Raw genomic sequence first — 20,825 nt, 5'->3', positions numbered from 1 at the left:
ATATTTGATCAATGTGGAATCACTTAAAATTTTTTATGAAGCCCGTACAATAACTGTTTTAACATCCTGAAATAAATGATACTTTTTATTTAGGAAGGTTCATCCATCATTTTTATATACTTTTTATTATTAGATTCCAATAAATATCAATTAATTAATTTTTTTAAATCTTCGATATATTAAGTTTCCCATTTAGAATTGTAACAGCAATTTCTGTATCAATATTCACTTGAAAGCAATAATTTGGTAAGAAAAATGTCTGTGTTTTGAATGCTTTTATTTTGTGGTTGATAGTGAGGCTTGGTTAACAGGAAAAATAATTTTCAGGCTTCTGTTTTCAAAAATAAGGATTGTTAAATAGAAAAAAATTAATTCAAGCTATGTCTAAGAGATTTCATTGCTTAATAAAATAAGTATGTGATTAATTATAAAAGGTTGTTTTAAAGGTTGTTAAAGAACTGACATTTTAAGTAAATGTTCTTTTCTTATTACTTCTAAGGGAATTCTTCTCTATTTCTAATACTTCATAAATGTTCTTCTATTATTTGTATTCTTTAATTCTCTACAAATTTTGGACGATTTTAGTGAATTGTGTTTTATAAATATTGACAGCAAATTTAAAATAATGCTGTTTGCATCTCACGTATGATTACAGAAATATGTCTATTATTTAAATAATTATGAAAAAAAAGGAATACTATGACAGAGAATAATTTAAGTATTTATTTCTGTCATTAAAAGTTATTCTTATAAATTGAGTAAGTTAGCAAAAACTATCGTTAACAATTTTTGATAGCTCTATAAATAAGATTGTACAATAGAATTAATTTATTAAATACAATAAAGTGAATAAGTTATAGTTAGTAATTTAAAAACAAATAATTTTTATTACAATTCACCTCTTAATATGCGTAGTTGGAAGTCCTCTCCTTTTTAGGTTTACCTGGTTTCAAAACATACAAACTGGCATTGGATTTCAGCATGAAGGTTTCCGATTTCCTATTGTTTATTTCTGTTTTAACCATGATCTTTTGACACTGTTGAAAGAAAAGGTCATGTGATATCCGATATCCTAATCAGAAAGACGTCTTTTTTCTGCAAAAAAATCGGTTTTTGTTCCTATTATCTAGATGGCGCTATTTTTTTATGAAACAGTCTCCTAAAACCGATAAAAAAATTCGAGATTTTTTTTTATATTGGCAAGGAATAAGAAACAAAAGCAGAGAAGAAATAAAAGACACTAAAATTTTTGTTTTCGCAAAAAACAAGCAAACTTTTAAACCAAAATTATCTTTTATGAAGTGTATTAAATTGAGTATAATACTTCTTGGAAAATCTTATTTGATATTGTTTATCAGAAACATTCTTAGTTTTTGGATGCGAATATCTGAAAGGATTTAGTTTGTGAAATGTGAAATGAGAGATACCGTTAATAAAAGTTTAAAATGTTACAGAGTATAAATCTGTATATGTATCATAGAAATGTCATATGTGTAACTATAAAGTAAAAATACATACACAATTCTAATTGTACTTTTGCTTTACTTTAGAGGAAGATGAAATTTTAAGCTTTGAGAAGGAGTCAACAAAAAACAGCTATACTTTGTTAATGCAATCATTAAAAACAACTCTTCACATATAAACAACGGATTTGAATTCACTGTAAATATTTTTATGGTGTTTTGAAATTCTGACTGTTTTTACATTTTTGAAGGTGTTAAGAAGATAAAATTACATTGGTAAATATTATTTTATCACTTTATTATGTTTTTCAAAAATTTTATTCTAATTTTCATTAGAGGTGCAATTTTTATCGAGAAGTGTTATAGCTCTTTTCCCACACGCAACTTGAAAGAGTTATGTAGCTGAGTATTAGAAATAAATTCATATTATTTTTTCGTCTCTTCTCAGCCATGAAGTTATATCAATAACACACCAAAATGATCTCATTTCACTACTTATGAGATACCCAAAATTTTGGCAACATCAGCCACCTTATGTGTATACCAGTTATGTACTGTTTACAAAAGTTAGCGAATATTTGTACTAAAAATTTGGAGCTTTAAAAGAGAATTTGATTTTTCTTTCATTAGAGAAGAATTAAAAAAGCAAAATCTACTCGTCAAAGAATGTTGCTCAATTTCTCACTGAGAATACGCCTTGCAAAGTTTGCAGTTTCCCTGACACTGTTCTTCTGCAGGAAGTTTTAATGAAGTAAGAGCGGAAGAAAATTCTCCAAGAATTCTTGGGTTGTTTGGTCCTGTCCCGGTCTCATTGGTATTCTTGTGTTTTGGCAGCCTTGGGTGGAAACTCACCCTTCTGAATAATACATGTGAGGCACAGTGATCTCATACAACATATGAATCTCATACGATTGAAAATGCCTTTTTACACCTTCATCCATTTGTCGCTTGCTACTTTATTCTGGTAATCGAATTTGCAGTGCAATTGCACAAACGAATGAAGTTCCTTGAATTGTCATTTGCTTTTCTGATTTCTCATTTAATAAATAGAATCAGTTGCTTTTTTTTCTTACCGTTTGGAATTCATTTTAAAATATCGTATAATTTTTACAAGTAGAGTCATTTGCTCTGCAGTGATATTATGCAGAAAAAGTTGGCAGAATCATGTATTTTAAAAGCGGGAGACTATTTTCTGGAATTTTGTAACGTAATCTTCATCTGATGAAGTCGGATCGTCTTTGCTGATAAAGTTAGCAATGTTCTGTATTGCATATTCTTGTTTTATAACTACGTAGCGATATGTTGCTTTGCATATGCTTTCTTGTCGATATTCTTATTATTAATGTCGGTATTTTTCTTATTACCAATATTTTTGATAAAACTGATAATTCACTGAAATATGTTCAGTATGAAAATCTTATGAAATCTTCACTTCTTTAATCGGAGACACTTTCGATTCACATTCTACGAAAATATATATTGTGCATCAATATATACAACGAAATGTTGAATGTTTATTATATTGTATAGAAAGGCAAGATAAGGGGGTACATAAAGTACTGTGCAACCCCATTTTACTTTTAAGAAACATGAATTAAAAAAAAATCCAAACTATTCTAAGGCAACACTAGATATATTTTCCCCTCCAAATCAACTGTCAGATCACCTGTTGCGGTAGAACCATTGAAATTGGGAGATAGACTGATTACTCTGAGACCCTTGAAGGCACACTGAAAAACTTGAATGGCCGGACCACCGGGACATCAACACTGGCGGGAACTAGGGTTTAGTCCTAAAGGCCATCACCGGCTAAGGTACAACCTTTCCCTAAGGAAGTACTTCCCTTCATCGATGGGAGGTAGTCCTCCCCCCACCTTTTTATATACCCACAATTGTGGCGAGAACCAACCACCATGCTGGAAACTTCTCATCTTCAATTATGAGGTACCCCCCTCCCCCGTGGGACTGAAATTAGGAGTAATGCATGGAAAGAAGAAATCTTGTTAATTAAAATTTGAGATAATTACTCGATTCCAGCTAGTTTGATAAATGTAATTCTGTAATTATAATAGAAATGACACATTCATTTTGCAATAAGCAATTCTAATTTCCAAATAATTCCAATTTTTTTTGTTTAGTATACAAATAATACGGGGCGTGTAGTAGACGGTTTTGGAAAACACAGATCTGGGAAAATTGATTACAGGTTTCCCTTGAATTTATAAGTTAATATATTATCAGTCTTCAAATCATCAATGCTGAATTGATGATATCTGTAGTAGTGGCCTTATTACAGACTAGCAAGGCAAGGAAAAGGGTTAGGTTGATGGTCTTAAGGTTCCCGTCCGAGTGTTTCAAATATGTCAAGTAGATATCGCTATTGTCATACTTTCCAAGACAATAAATAAATAAACACAGTCTTAAAGATTTGCAAGAACATCCATACTGTCTTTTTATTGATCTAAATGCTATCTAGAAAAGTAAGAGAAAGGAAGAAATTTGAGAATGAGATTAGAAAAAAGATTTATAAAAATGTAAGAAGGTTCAGTATACACTTCAAATTAAAATAAATTAAATATTTAAGGCTAAAAGAAGAAGTAGCATGAACGAAAAAACATTCGGATTCTTTCATTTCTAATTTCAGACACAATATTTCAAAAAATTATGTTAGGTTTTGTGCAGCATAGAATTGCGCTACATTCACGATGAAAGTCATGTCAAAGAAATCGAAGTTGGAGACATTTTTAAAACAATTTATTATTTTCAAAAAAGTCAGTGGTGAATGCTCTGGATCACAGTGATTAGTGAAGTCTTTCTCCCTGATACCTTGCCGTAGTTAAAAAAAAATTCCTTTCAGATTATGAAATCTAGTCTATCTAATCTATTTTCTATATTTCATTATACTCACAGAAATTCAGTATAGAAAAAATAATAATTCTTTCTTTATGAAAAATATCTTTCTTTATGAAAAATGAAAAATCGTGCTTTCATATTTAATCATTTAATAATTCCGACAAAACATAAAGTTAAAAAGATTTATTTTTATCTTTTTCTAATCTGAAAAATGATTCATGCATTTATTTACTGATTTTTCTTGATCGAATATTAATATTCTACAGACAATAAAAAAATTTCTGAAATTAAATTAATTAATATAATGTTATACAGGGTGTTTCAGAATTCTAAATACAAAATTAGAAAGGAAGTAGAAAACATCAGTAAGAATCAGAATTACAGAGGAAAGTAGGGTATCAAATGTCGCACTCTTCTAAGTAATGTGAGATGTAGAAGATTCCAGATTTACTTACATTTATAGTCTGTTAATTAATGCCTTGCGATCAGTAAATTACATTTTTAAACTTGAAGGTGGTATCGAAGTATTTACTAACTTGTATAGGTGGTATCGTAGTATTTACTAACTTGTATAGGTGGTATCGAAGATTGAAAATGGAACGTGCATAGTAAATGCTAAAATGAGAAAGAAAAAAAAATCTCGCCATCGAAACGTACTAAACACCGAAGTTCAAAAATTGAAAAACAATCAAACATAAGCTTAGTTAAAAAGAACGTCGGTATTCTTCGCCAATTACATAAGCACCGCGATGTGTAACTTAATAGAACATAGAGCCATCATTGAAAATACGGACATAGAAAACACAGTAAATGCCAAAATTAGCTTGAAATTGATATATTGCTTTCCTGTAAAAGTTCAAAGTTGGCAGTTTCTCGTTCTTAATTTCCGAGTTTCAATTAGTTTTGTATCGTGATGTTTAATTATCAACCATTATTTCTATCATCTACTTTCGTAACATTATTCAGAAACTTAATTATTTAATGTTTACTTTTTAAGAAAGTTTGACTTACATATTATTACAAGCCTGTAATTTGGCTACCCATCACGAATAGTGTCATCATAAGAAAGACCGTTTACAATCATCTGTATTGGATGCTGTTCGATGCCGAGCCAGTGTTGTTGACGACTTGGCTACGTATTTGGCGATTTTGGTGACAAAATAAATAATGCTCGAAATTTCGAGAATTTTATCGATCCGTCCATTAGGAACCGAGATACGCCTGATTGGTTTAGAAGATTTTAGGCCCACCTTCCGGGAACTATAAAAGGCCGGCACTCTCAAGCTGTGGTGTGTCGTCGAGAGTCATCGTCGTGAATTGTCGACGTGAATTGAATTGTAGTCGGAGTCGCCGACAAGTAACGAGTCTTCGAGAGGATAGCTTCTTCGCTATCCTCTCGACAGCGAAGTGCCGGCGTTGTGTAGAGCGGGTTCCGAGCTGAGTTGTGAGCATCGAGTCGCTTTGTCTACTGTGCAAGCAGCGTCGTATCTTTTGTGTAGTAGCCAGTTGTGAGAAGTAGTGAGTCGGCAGTGAAAGCGATGAGACAATGAGAAGAGTGGCCTTTGATGTGTGATGAGTGATGAGACGAAGTGCAAGTTCTTTTCACAATTAGAAAATGACAACAAACAGGTAAATTATTCTTAAAAAAGACAACCTCTTGTTTTCGTAATGGTTCGTATTAGATATAATTAAAATTCAAATGCAGGGGGTTACAACATTAAATCAAAATTTAACTAATAATCAAGCAAAGTTATAGACCGTGCTTTCTAAAAACCTGGATCGCATCCGAAATCTATGAATAATATTCCGAAATCATTAAAATCCAACTTAAAGGAATAGATGTCATTTGATTTTGAGGGCTCAACAATAGCTGACCGTATATCTTATAGCTTCTATTTCTCACAAAATTTATTGAAACATATGTACAAATTTAATTGGAAATTTATGCATATTATATAAATGTTAATTTAACCTAACAACGTTAAACTATATATACGAAACAAACGCATTCGAAATACCGCTTGCTCTGTTATTATGCTTTTAGATTTCCAGATGGATCGGAAAGCGAATTGACAAATCTGTTAGATTCGTACCTTTCCTGAATTTATGCTTCATATAGAATTTATTTCAGTGCGAAGATCATCAATTATATCTTAATACTAGTTGATATAATTAAGAAAAAAAAAAGAAAGAAAGAAAAGAGTTAAATTATAACTACTATCGACGTACCTTTTAATTCTTTTTATTTTCTCGGAATAAAAACTGAAGTAAAGTATGTAACAAGAATCCCCACCCACCCCTTTTTTATTCTTTTTATTGATTGCCATGATTTTTACAATGGTAACAATAACGTTTGCAATATTTAAACTATTACTAACATTTCTCAGATTGAAATAATTTGTCTTTTTATGGTAAAGTAAGAAATGTTTGTAGATCAATTGAGAAAAGTCATTACATTTAGATTAGTATTATTTTGAAAAGAATTTCTGTATGAGAAACATTCTGAGAAATTATGGATGAAACATGAGCTATTAAGTCGATATCCAATAATTGTTGATCCTTCAGTATAAAATTAATGAAAAGAGAAAAAATTATTATAGGACTCTGACAGAAAAAAAGTCTACCAATTTAATAATTGAATTAAATTAGGAGATTTAACAGAATGAAATTGCTTATTTTTTTCTTAGAAATGATACAAATTCATTTAAGAAATACCGAAATGTATTTAATTTATTTTGAAAAATTATAAGATAATACTCCTATGATACAAATATTTTATTTCTGCAAACAAAAACAACAATTTCAATTCCTTGTAAATAAATTCTGCTGCTGCAAACAATCAAACTGAACTATTGACCACAAATAGAATTATCGTAGTAGTTTGAAATCAAGAACCAATTATAAAGCGCAAATTCTTACGTATCTGTTTTCGCAAAAGGATAATGAAAAAGATCTTAAACTGTATTTTTCCAACTTTTCATTTTTCATTTATTACTTTATGCAATGCGTCTTGAGTAAAAAATTGCAATGGGTTTGATTTTACGCAAAAAAATTACTTTTATCTTGGCATTGTTTTTGGCGGTTCACTCTAAACCTACAAAATAGAATCTGATTTTCGAATGCATTATAGAAACCAGATATCTTTCTGCGTATCTTAACATCTCGTCCGAATAATCGACACAAAAGCTGTCAAAACAGCAGTAATATCCTACACGCTAACGTTGTTAAATTTGACTTTTGGTATGACTCGTGAAATTAAAGCACACACTATCAAGGTTCAGAATGATCCATTAAGTCTTTAAAAGAATAAAAGTTTTTTTATGTTTTCTTTTTATAGAATCATAAGCAATTGAATTGATAGCTATGCCGTAAATAAGTTGATATTCCTGTGATAAACACCAGTACATATAGCAAGTTCTCTTTAGCAGGATCTTCATAAGATGTTTTTGTTGGAATTGAGAGGTTATGATAGCAATATATGAATTCACATCTCTTCTTTGTTGTCGTGCCTACCTTCTTGCATGATAATTTCAGCCAATATCTTAGAAATTTCGCAGTTTTCATTGAAAGAAGATGTTTACGGTATTTAAATGTTTTATAACACCAACCACTAGTCAAATTATTTATTTCATTAAAAATGACTTGAATAATCTGATTGGAGAAAAGAAAATTGCTCAATGTGATTATCTCATAATTTATTAAACTGGCGTGTCTCAAACTTACATTGTGCCCCCGGAAACTTCACGGATGATTCGAGCAATTAGAGATCCGCGACTCGATTCGAACAAAAGTCCTCACATTTCATCTGTCCTTGCTGGTGATATGCCCTCGTCTCTGCTGTGGGCTAATGCGTGTGATCAGCGAAGTGTTGGTCCCAATGCGTATTTGCAAAGATTATTACAAAAGAGTTATTCGTATAGTAAAGATATTTTGTCGAAGCACTTATATCTGATGAAATATTTACTACATATTATTTACTATTGCATTCTAAATATTTTTTACAATAGGTGATAGTGTCTAAGTATTGTTAGAAGCAAAGAGCATTTAAAAAAATTTAAAAGCAACAGCACAATTTAGAGCTTAAAAGAACGATTAAAAATTTGTAAAATAAAAGTTCCTCATCACAGAATTCTACTGCTTATTGTCGAAATCACATTTCAATTTCATAAATCAATACCCAAGAGGTATTCGATATTCTTGGATGCAGATCTGCCATTAGGATACACACATTTTTTCGAATCGTCTTTAATCGTCTACATATTATTTAAGGTTACAGTGAGAGTTTTTGAATCCCAGAATTCTACTACCTATTTCCAAAACCACTTTTCGACTTCATAATACAACGAATGCTTAATACCTAAGAAAAGTATCCGATATTCTTGAATGCACTTCTGCCATGAATTTGCTCGAATTGAACCTGCGTTAGTTGAAGAACTTATTTGGAGAGCATAGCTAATTTATTAGCTATTTTTAATGTATGGTGCTTTTTCTCACCATACATTAACTACAGGATGCTGAATTCCTCACAGATGGATTGGCATATAGGAATCTGCTGAAGGTCCCACTCTATCACTTGATTTGATGTCTGTTGATTTTTATTTATATGTTTGTGTCTGTTGAGGGAGGTGTGCTTAGTTTCTTCGATACATTACACGTCTCCTGCAGCCGCAGCGGGTCTTTGCTGACGAATTGAAGAAGCTCGTCTTGATGTCATAAGTGAATGAAATGAACCGAATGCACCCAAGTATTGTTAGAATAATGCGGCTTTGTACAGGTGACAAAGTAGCTCATTTTTAATAAGTTTTTAAGTACCTCCATGAATGTAACATTTTGACATTTTTTTCAAAATTTTATAAATACATTATGCAATGTGTTATGATTCCGACCTTTTAATAACATTTTATGTTATGTATATTTTTCTTGGAACAAAGGAAACAAGAAACTCGCTCTGACACCAGTCTGAAATGTGAAAAAAAAAACTGTCTTAGTGGATAAGTTTTTCTTTAAATATCTCAACAAAATTTATAGATAGAGAAATAAAACTTCGTGTGATTATAGAATAAATTTAAGAAAATATTTTATTCATTGATATTTTTTTTAATATAGGATAAGAGTAACAATTGAACTTTAGTAAATTTTCATTCTCAACTTCTATAGAAAATAAAGTATTTTTTTACACATTTGCGTTGCTTATGTGGTGAAATATCGCAAATTGAGTTATAAGTCTGATTTCAATAGTTAAATAAATGAACCACTTTTTTATATATTAATTCTGAATGGAATAATAGTAATCGATGTGTATGAATTTGAACATTTACACTGTTTTTATATTTCAACATTAGAATCAGGTCAGTACAGACTAATATAACTCCATCTGTGTACATACGTGAATAATTTGATCTAAAGTTGAAACATCTTTATGTATGTGTGTACTAAAAGGTAAAATACTTCCAGATAAAATGCTAAATTTCATCGGATTATTTCTTATGATCATTCTTTGATCTTCAATATGTTTCATTGGATTCAAAGCAGGGAAATGAACTTGCGGCGAATTTCAAAGAGGGAAAAGTTTCATCAGGTTTATCAAATGAATTTTTCTGTAATCATTTATGACAAAAAGAAAATATTAAAAACGTGTTTAAGCTGAAATTAAAACTAACTTTCTTGGCCATGAAATTGAGCAAGATAAAATTATTCATAAAATAAAACTATCAATAAGCTGCAATCACCCTATTATCTAAAAGAATTTCAAAAATTCCTTGGTTTAATAAATGTTTCACATTTTTTTACTTTGCTTAACTTAAATATCCATTAAATCAATTGTTGAAAAATAAGATGTGAAACTTAACTGGACAGTAGATGCTCAAATTTCTTTGAAAAATGAACAAAAATATTAATAACAAAGCCAGTTTTGACATTATATAACTTGATGCAACAGGGTAGGTTCATTAAAAAAATGGAAATAATAAAAACAAATAAAAATAAAACGGAACTGCATTGAAACAATTTGATGTCTCCGTTGTCTTCCATCCCAGAACTTTCAAAGTATAGAAGACATTTGCAATATCAGAATTAGAGTATCTTGCCGTAGTTCGATACTTTAGATAAATTTTGCTACAACCTGCATTATTAAAAAATTATAATTCATATTGCTCATGCGACTTAACTCAAAAATGTTAAAAGTTTAAGATGTAGGTTATTCCATTGAAAAGTATGTTTATGGCATTAAATATCAAAAGAATTCTACTAATATTGAAACATATATGTTATTAAGCATTTAGTTTTTCATCATCTTTAATATTCAATTGATTTACTTGATATTAATAAATATAAAAAAAAATATTTTTGTGGATTTAAGCAGCATAAAATCTCTAATATAATCGTAATAAAAAAATCCGAATATGAGATATCCAAATATGGGATATCTATAATATAAAATAAATGTTTCATATTTGGTTACCCTTTGAATTCAAAGAAGGATTATTTAATTACTTTTTCAATATTATTGGCTAACGTTATTGAATTTATTAAACAATGTAATATATGCTGATTTAATATAAAAATAGTAAAGATTTCATTTTTTTTAAATAATTAGTGCCACTCAGAAGTAAACTTTTTGATAGCTTTTCTGACGAAACTAAGAGATTTTAATAATTATAATTCACACAAGAAATTTTGATATTGTATTTGATAAAACAATAAGGATATTTGGGCTTTCCCATTCAAAAAGGAAAATTCTGTAATTTATATCCATATTTTAAAACAATTTTTCCAAATTTATATTCTTGGCGAATCATTACAGGAAAGACACTCTGCATTTATTTTCTTTAGCTCTAAATATTCTCGAAAATATATATTACGAAGCATATCTGTTTTTCAGCTTATTATCCCTAAACTGACAGTAAAATGAAACACGCTACTTAATCTATAGTAACTAGGATTAAATATAAAGTCAATTCTTCTTCAGCCGATATCCCACAGAAAAAAGTATTAGAGAAAGGTGCCAACGAATAAAATTTAATTCGCAATTCAATAATTAAATATCCTCTTGCAGAGTTGCTGTTTAACACATTATCTTATAATTCTCTTATTGGCCAAAATAACAACCATAAAATAGCTGATGAAATTCGTGATTTGGCTTTGCATAGAATGATCGACTTTCATAACAAAAAATTAGCTCAGCTAAAATTGTTTATAAGAAATATATTTATTTTTAATGGTAGAAATTTTGCATTTCTTCCTGTTTACATAAGCATTTTTAACAATATTCTGAAATAGTTTAAGGAATTAATAAACCTAATAAGTTTAAGAAATAAATAAAAATATAGAACCAAACTAATTCTTTGGCAAAACAGCCTATCTAAATTGTTCATGTTTCCAAATAAAATGTTTTAATTTAAAAATAATAAGTAGTGGAAAAAGAATCAATGTATTAAATAATAATAATAAAAAAAATCAATCTCATGAAATATTGTTTCATTTTTTCCCCTTTTTTAAGAATCAATCCACACAAAAAGTAGTTCCCCTCCGAAGGCTGATACTTACCTGGTATCTTTTATTGGCATTGCATCTCAGAAGACGATTAAAACTTCTTAGAAATCTAACACCATCCCAATGCATTACACTGTTATGATTTTTCTCATGCAGTGCCTAATTTTGGAAGAATGCGTGGGATATGACACAACGCCAATGCCAGTTTTGCCCAGGCTGATTAATAAGAATTGCGATTCTACGAACAGTTTACAAGAATACAGATACCTTCACGACTGTCGTTAAACTAAAAAGATGTCACTGACACCCAACACTTGTTCAAACAAATTCTCTTTTTTTAAAACATATTTTTTTATGCATATTTTGATAATGTTGATTTTTTTTACAGTCATGTATTCATTATGTATTTGTACTTAATTTGCTTTACATGAAACAAAGCTTTCGAAAGCACTTTGAAGGCATGAACTATCAACAGCCACATTACAACTGCTAAAAAATTATATGACAACTGTTTTTTTTTCCAACTGAATACTCAGAATAATGATGAAACAAACTTGTGATGTCATAACATGAAATACGATTATTATACAAAGAATGCTATTTACTTAAAAAAATTTTTAACGAATCAGTTTTCAATATTATTACTTTATATTACTTCATCTGTAGAATTTAAATTTCTATTACATTTGAAATGATTTCATTGCATTTTCGCTTAGTGAATATATATTTTTTAATCTTGCTCAATCAAACCTTTTAAAATTTTAAGCATATTTATTAAGTTTTAAATCTTTTCAAAATCTTATACGCCAAATTTTCTTCTATCATATGAGATTTGCGGAGGAAGGAGAAGGATTGTAAAAATTTCAATTTATTTGTTTTCATGAAATAAATTATTTTCTAACCACGAATTTTCAAATATCATTTCAATTTTAAATTTTAATTAGCACCCGTATTTGTTTTTTACTGTCTAAACCAAACTGCTTTTTCTCTTAAATTTTGGGTCGAAGTCCCTTTCGAAACTATTTTAACTCTAAACACTTTCTCATATCTCTTTTTTTCCTTCTTATAGCCTCCTTGTTCGTTGTGTGTTTTTCGCTGAACATGAATTAAAAAAGAACAGTTAAAAAGCATTTTAAAATGGAGTATTCTCTTTACGTAATAAAAAAAATGTTTCCTGCAAAATTCCTTTTTAAATCCATGCACTTTCTGACGAAAAATGTACGAAATACTTTCAGCAACACAAAATGATGCTAATAAACCGGAAACTGATGCTCATGAAACTGCTTTAAAACAGAAAGCCAATATATATTTTTTTCATCCTGTCGAAGATAATGTTCGAGCTGAAATTCAAATTTGGATACGTACTTTGCATTGTTTTTCGAAATTTACACATTTTTAAAAATTCAGCTATCTCAACGTTCGGCGACTGTTTTATACTGATTGGAAATTGATCAAAACATTTCCTCTCAGATTAATAATTTTCATTTAAATACGCAAAACTGATTTTTTCTCTCGTCCCTCTAATTCTATACTATATCCGCCAGAAAATATAATGATTTATTTTGAATAGCCTAAAAACATTAAAAAAATACATAATATATTTTCTCCAATTTGATTACGTTTCAAAGCAAATTGGTTGGCTATTTGGATTAGTGATGTACAAATGTCAAGCAGTTCCAGCTTGCTGCACCTGCTGCTGTGCGTATTTTTGTAATTAGCGTTAGCAGACATTTAAATATTTAAAACAGCTTTTTTCCGCATCAAAAATTAAAAGAAGATAATTTAATGAAAGTTAATTCCTTTTAACCTTAATGAGATTTGATTCCCAGGGATTAGTTGTTGATATACCAAAGTATAATTTTTCCTTTTCTTAAGTATTCATATTTTTTTTCACTAACTCAAAGCTTAAATACTTCTTTATGTCATGGATGCTATTGTTTTTTTAAATGAAGTGATAAATGTGCCAAATAGAAAGAAATACACGTCACATTTAAACTAGCATAGTTCATTCAAAAGTGTTGAGAATTCCAACATTCAAATTCAAAGTAAGACAGTTATTTTTCCACATGCCTTTTTTCATTCTTGTTCCAATTTTATTCTGAGGAGATGGCCTTGGAACTACAACGCATGTTCTGATGCCAGGGCATTGTTCTCCAGCCAAACATTAACAGTACCTCTATCTCTGCTTCAAAAAATTGAAAAGCATCCCTATACATAGTCGCATAAATGAAAAGCTTGTTCATCTGTGGAAAAAAAAATGAAAAAATAACATTTAATTGGTTGCGAAATTTCTTCCTTATAAAAGTAGCAAAATTTGATTTTGCGATGACAATGACATGCGTTATTGTGCTGATTTTTGCATGATATCCGTTTTCTCATTGGAAGAGTTTCTTTACATTTGGAACCCTATTTCTGCTCATTGAAATTTTTTTTCTCAAAGCCAACGGAAGAACGAAATAGGCATTATTATAAAACAAAGCTTACATAACAAAAACATAAACGATAAATGTTGGGTAGTATAATTTCCAAATTTTGCAAAATTTTCTCTTTGATATTTCGACGTTTTTTGTTTAAAACAGTTTTAAATGATTATGAGAATTATTATTGTTATCCATTTTTTACTCTGAGATAGTTTAGACAAGACAGTGTTTAAATTTAAAAAAATATTCCATTCTAATAGCATCAAGACTGTTTCTACTCGTGATAAATAGCTTTCACACTGGTCACATGTACAGCGAAATTACCTTATTAGGTTGCAAGTAGAAAAAAAGGAATTTACACAATACCAGAAGCGTTGATTCTACCGAAAGCTTATTTCAAAATAAGAAATGAATCTAAAAATAACTCTAAAGACATAGATTTAATTGTTCAAAGCAAATCTCAGTCACTAGATAGGATGATAATAGTTGGTGACATCATAGCTCGAATCAGGCTGTATGTATATATAAAAATCTAACATACGTGGCACAGAAATCTCTCTTATTACGGAATAGCAATATCCAAATGTAAAAAAAAAAATCTCTATATGAATTTTTCAAGTTGCTTTATAGAACGCTTTTACAGTTAACTTAATTCAATGCTTCGTTAATCAATGAAGCTTCAAAATATTATTAGAAATGTTCTGAAGAGGGATCATCCCAAACTCCATTCAGTCAAAGGGAACTGGATGTAAAAAAAAATCAAGAAATATGTGTAAAACAAAAAGTTTCACCAAGAGGGAAAATAGTTTTAACTGTCGCTAAATGGGTACTCGCTGCAACCCAATTCTGAAAACTGATGATTATATATTCTAAAACTACTATTTCACAAAAATGGTTTTCCTACTATCTTAAAATTGAAAAAAAAGTGTGCATTTTTAATGAAAAGAATTTCATTTCGGTACTTGTTTATAATTTGTTTTTAACAAATTTTAAAATTTAATTTGATATTCAATCTATAAAATCATTTCATTGTTAAGATGAAATTCAAACTAATTTCCTTCTTTCATCCAAATATTTAACTAAATGCTTTTGATAATCTTTAAATTAAAGTATAAAAACTGCTTTTTTTGGACATTAACTCCGAAATAGGAATCTTTTTACCTCCGCTTTTATTGCACAGTATATATACTTTTTAATTTGCCCCACAATAATTTGTAGAAATTATTTCATTTTAATTCAAGTTTTTCAGTTGTATCAAATAACAAAGGGCAGTTTTAAAAAATGCAATCTGTATTAATCTTTTACAACATAAAAATTAAAATAATCTGAGAACTGAAAGTTGATAATTATTGTTAGGTAGATAAATGAAATACAATTATGCAGATTTAAACTCGGTTACTTCTCTTTTCTTTGTTTCTCTTACTCTTTCAATATGCATTTCCTTTTATGTTTCATTTTCCTTTTGCATTTCATTATATAATTTGCATTTAATATTACTGCATTTAATATTAATGCATTTTAATATTACTGGTTATTAAAATTTAATTTACTCACGCAGAAGGGTACAGAGTTTCCCCAGAATCATATTGATACAAGGGTGTTGTAAGTTTAAGCACTATGGTTACTCTAGTCACGGTGATATAAAGAAGTGTAGCAGTAATTTTCTTGGAAAAAAGATCTGAATTTAATAAATACTGATTTGAAATTTTTAAAGAAACGTATGTATTTGTTTAATTAGAACATGTGAATTAAATGAAATAGATTTTAATAACCAGCTTTTAACTGTGCTATTAATGCATTTTATTCGAATTATTTTCTAACTTTTAGTCTTTAGTATACAATTTATTATTATAAATGTCCAGTAATATTTAAATATTTTTTTTTCAAATTCACTAACATACAGCTTCACAGGTGTGAAATAAAAAATTAAATACTTTAAGTGATTAAATTATAATGAAGTTTTGAACATATTAAAATAGTATTACATCATTCGAGAATGCATGTGTTCAAAATTTAAAATATTGTTAAATCATTCGAGAATGCATGTGTTCAAAATTTAAAATATTGTTAAATCATTCGAGAACGCATGTGGTCAAAATTTAAAATACTGTTACATTATTCCATATTGCGCATGTGTTCAAAATTTAAAATAGTGTTAAATCATTCGAGAATGCATGTGGTCAAAATTTAAAATACTGTTACATTATTCCATATTGCGCATGTGTTCAAAATTTAAAATATTGTTAAATCATTCGAGAATGCATGTGGTCAAAATTTAAAATACTGTTACATTATTCCATATTGCGCATGTGTTCAAAATTTAAAATATTGTTAAATCATTCGAGAATGCATGTGGTCAAAATTTAAAATACTGTTACATTATTCCATATTGCGCATGTGTTCAAAATTTAAAATATTGTTAAATCATTCGAGAATGCATGTGGTCAAAATTTAAAATACTTTTACATTATTCCATATTGCGCATGTGTTCAAAATTTAAAATATTGTTAAATCATTCGAGAATGCATGTGGTCAAAATTTAAAATACTGTTACATTATTCCATATTGCGCATGTGTTCAAAATTTAAAATATTGTTAAATCATTCGAGAATGCATGTGGTCAAAATTTAAAGTACTGTTACATTATTCCATATTGCGCATGTGTTCAAAATTTAAAATAGTGTTAAATCATTCGAGAATGCATGTGGTCAAAATTTAAAATACTGTTACATTATTCCATATTGCGCATGTGTTCAAAATTTAAAATAGTGTTAAATCATTTGAGAATGCATGTTTTCAAAATTTAAAATACTGTTACATTATTCCATATTGCGCATGTGTTCAAAATTTAAAATAGTTTTAAATCATTCCAGATTGCATGTGTTCAAAATTTAAAATAGTATTACATTATTCGAGAATACATGTGTTCTAAATTTCAAAACTTAAAGAGTATTAAGAAATGAATAAAACCTCAGTTTCAAAATCTCCTATTTACAAAAATGAAATGTATCAAGTGAAGAAAAAAATGTGGACATAGCTGGTACTATCTGCATTATCAACAGCACATCAGTACCATCTGCACAGTTAATAGTTATATGAGTTTTAATGAAATAGCACTTTTTCAGCATTAAAATACATCACGAGTCTAAGCAAACTCAACAAACTTCCATTAATATTTTCTTTATTGCTAAGTTTACTGTAAGTATCATAATAATATTCACGATTTCGAAAATAATTACTTAATAGACAAAGTAAAATTTCTTACTTTAATAAGCTGTCAAATGCCGCAGAGATCCAGACTATAATAAAATGTAGAATGCGTGTCATTTCAATATTAGACAATTTTGTTATTCTTAAGCATTGCTGATGTGAAGAGGCAGCTAAATTGCCGACTCAAGCGATAATTGTTTTGGCATTCATTAAGAAATGAGATAATGCGAATGATTAAAATCTGATTTCCATTTTAAGCGTGAGATTTATTCTTATATTTAATTTTATACTTGCGTCATTCTTATATAAAAAAAGGAAAATGTAAGCGTGATTTTTTAATGAGCTCCACAATTGCATACTTATCAAATTGAAAACTTAACACGTCATTACTTTATGGCACTCATTCCGAGTGATTTTTAAATATTATGAGGAAATAATTCATTAAGCAGGAATAAATTAGATATTGATCAAGATTTCATGCTTGTCATAGCTTAAAATGCAGGATATAATCTTGCATTTGTTTTCTTGTTCTTAAAGGTTCGCCATTTAAAAACCAAGCACTAAATTTTGATATAAAAGTTTTATAACAGTAATTTTAAGATCCGGAATCTAAATCTCTTCATTTCCCTTTCAAATATGCTTTTCAATAAGAAATGAATATTGATTAAAAGTATAAGGAAATAATGATTCGTGAGAAATGAAATAATGATTAAATGTTGAAGCAGTTGGTTGAAGCATATGGTGGAATCACAGAATCTCGACCCATATGAGTATCATTAGAAACAAAACTTAAATTGAAATTTCATAATCAAATTGATTTTGACACATTATGCCACATTTTTGTATTTAAAAGAGAAATAAATTAATACAATCAAAGGAGTTTGAGAATGTAATTAAATGCAGAACACTTTAAGAAATTTTATTTTACGTTTTTACCCTTTGCAGTCGAATGTCTTCTCTCAGTCACCATTCAAGACGGTGCATCCTTTTGGCATTTTATTTATTTATTTATATTTTTAATTTTAATATATTTTTTGGTGTTGGTTGGTTGATTGATTTGGATTTTTTGGCACAAGGGCCCTTCTTGGACATACTGCGCTATCCCCGTGGTAAAAGTAAAGAATTGTTGATGTTTGAAACTCCGTATAAAATCAAGTATGTTTATGTATAAACTAATATAAAATAGCTAAAATACAGATGAATACGAAATATTACAACTTTGTTTTAAAATAAATATTAAAAAAGGGAAATTGTTTAATATATAGTAAAATGTCTGTAGCAATTAAAAATTTAAAAAAATGTTTGGAAGGTAATTTTTCCCAGCAATTCTGGGAGAGTTACATTTGATGGGTGAATAAAATGGTGGCGATGGGAGTATAAAGCTCGGCATTCAATCCAAATGTGATGAACTGTGGCATTAAGAGCACACAGGCGCCCTTTCTCTTTTCACCTTTTTTTTTTCGTGTAATAAACAAGTAAACGTATTAAGTGATTATTTATGCCTCGAATGATCTTTATTAGATATTAATATTAGATGTTAGATATTAATCCTTCCGACTGTACAAGGATTAATATCTAACTCGTAATTCATTATTAAAATATTATAGATAATTAACTGTATAATTTTTATATTCACTACCAAATGGCGTCATTAAATGGAAGCAAAATTTAATTAAATGAAACAATTATCCTACTATTTTTCTGAAAATAGGAAAATAGAGCATTATTATTGAGACAAAACACTTGTACAAAATTTGGAAACTCTAATACATTAGGAAATGAGTAAGAAACTGATTAAAACATGTACAAGAAACTTTCTTAATGAATAAGAAAGAAAACAAGTTAAATAAAATATTGAAAAAAGTCTCGTTTTTCTGTATATTCCCTTTAAGGGCATTATTATATTATTGAAAATGAATAAAACCCAATACAGTCAGAAAGAACTCAATACTTTTCATTCTTATAATTTTCTTCAACATGCATTATAATGTATTCAATCGGGAAATCCTGTCAGTAGTTGTAAAACGAAAGTAGATGTTACAGGTGCTTGTACTTGGCGTCGGTAACAGATTACGTGACCAAACAAGGGCATGAAATTATAAACTCCTGACTCAATAAGGAGACAACGTTATGAGCTTTTGTGGGTTTTTTTCAGCGTTTATCGTTCCTCTATCGGTCTATCTTGACTTAAGAAACAGGTGGTAGCGCTCTCAGAACAAATTTAATGATCTTCAGGTAAGAAGTTAATAATATTTGTATAGGAAGCAGATTCCCCTTAAACAGATTATGGGAGCCTTCAAAAATTTTTCGTGTTCTTATAGTAAAAGGGAGGAAGGCAAATAAGCAAAAAAATAATGGAATAGGTCGTTGTTATGCAATGGGTAACACACGTTTTGATATATAAATTTTACATAGCGTCACAGAATGAAAATTCTAAAGCAGAATGTATATAAAATATTATATAAGTAGGGAATTGTGCAAAAGACTAAAATGGATGTATATCTTCATGGAAAATGACACTAATATAAACTGTGAAATTCGTAAAATGGTTCCCGAATCTTTAACAATTTAAATTAATGAACGCACATAGTATCATTTACATATAGAAAACGCTGACATATGTATCAGAGGAATTCGCTCATGATTTATTTTCAAATATCAACGGTCAAATATAAACAAATAATCGTGCGATTTTCGGATGTCTTCATTGAATGATTCTACAGATACATTGAGTTGAGCGTTTAGTTAGGCAATTGCCCTTCCATCAAAAAGTAAATTTAGTATGTGAAATGGAAAAAGAGGAGTTCCTGACTCTATATAATTTTGTTCACTACATAAATTAGAAAGATTTGAGAGTAGATCGAAATGAAGCCTTACGCAAAAAGAAAAACAAGGTAACTAAATTTAATTTTGAATTTAAAATAATATATACGTAACTGTTACCAGGTTCATAAAAACAGTGTATACAAAAATAAAATTAAATAACAATGCAGGTGACATGAAAGTAAAAAAATTGGCTTGATACAATCAGCTCTAGTACGTTGCACCAAGTCACATGAAAAAGGATTGAAAAGAAATAGGCTTCAAACATAAAGTTTAATTAAAGGCAAAAATAGATTTTACCGTCCTTTCATGTGTAACTTGCCTACGGAAACTGATATCTTTTAAAACAATTATCTTACAAAAATGATTTTTTTTATTAACTTAAAAACTAACTTTCTAATGATATCAGTTCAATTTTCTACATTTTTCTCTTAATTTTAATAACATATTTTTAAAACTTCAGTTTGATACAGTATTTGACGTAAAAATATTTTTAATGTTATCATGAAGCCCTAACTCATCAATCAAAACATGAAATCGCGTGCTAGTGTCAATCATTAATTCC

This window comes from Argiope bruennichi, chromosome 1 (genome assembly GCF_947563725.1).
Source record: "Argiope bruennichi chromosome 1, qqArgBrue1.1, whole genome shotgun sequence".
NCBI lineage: Eukaryota > Metazoa > Arthropoda > Arachnida > Araneae > Araneidae > Argiope > Argiope bruennichi.
Note: the sequence above shows the minus strand (reverse complement) of the source record.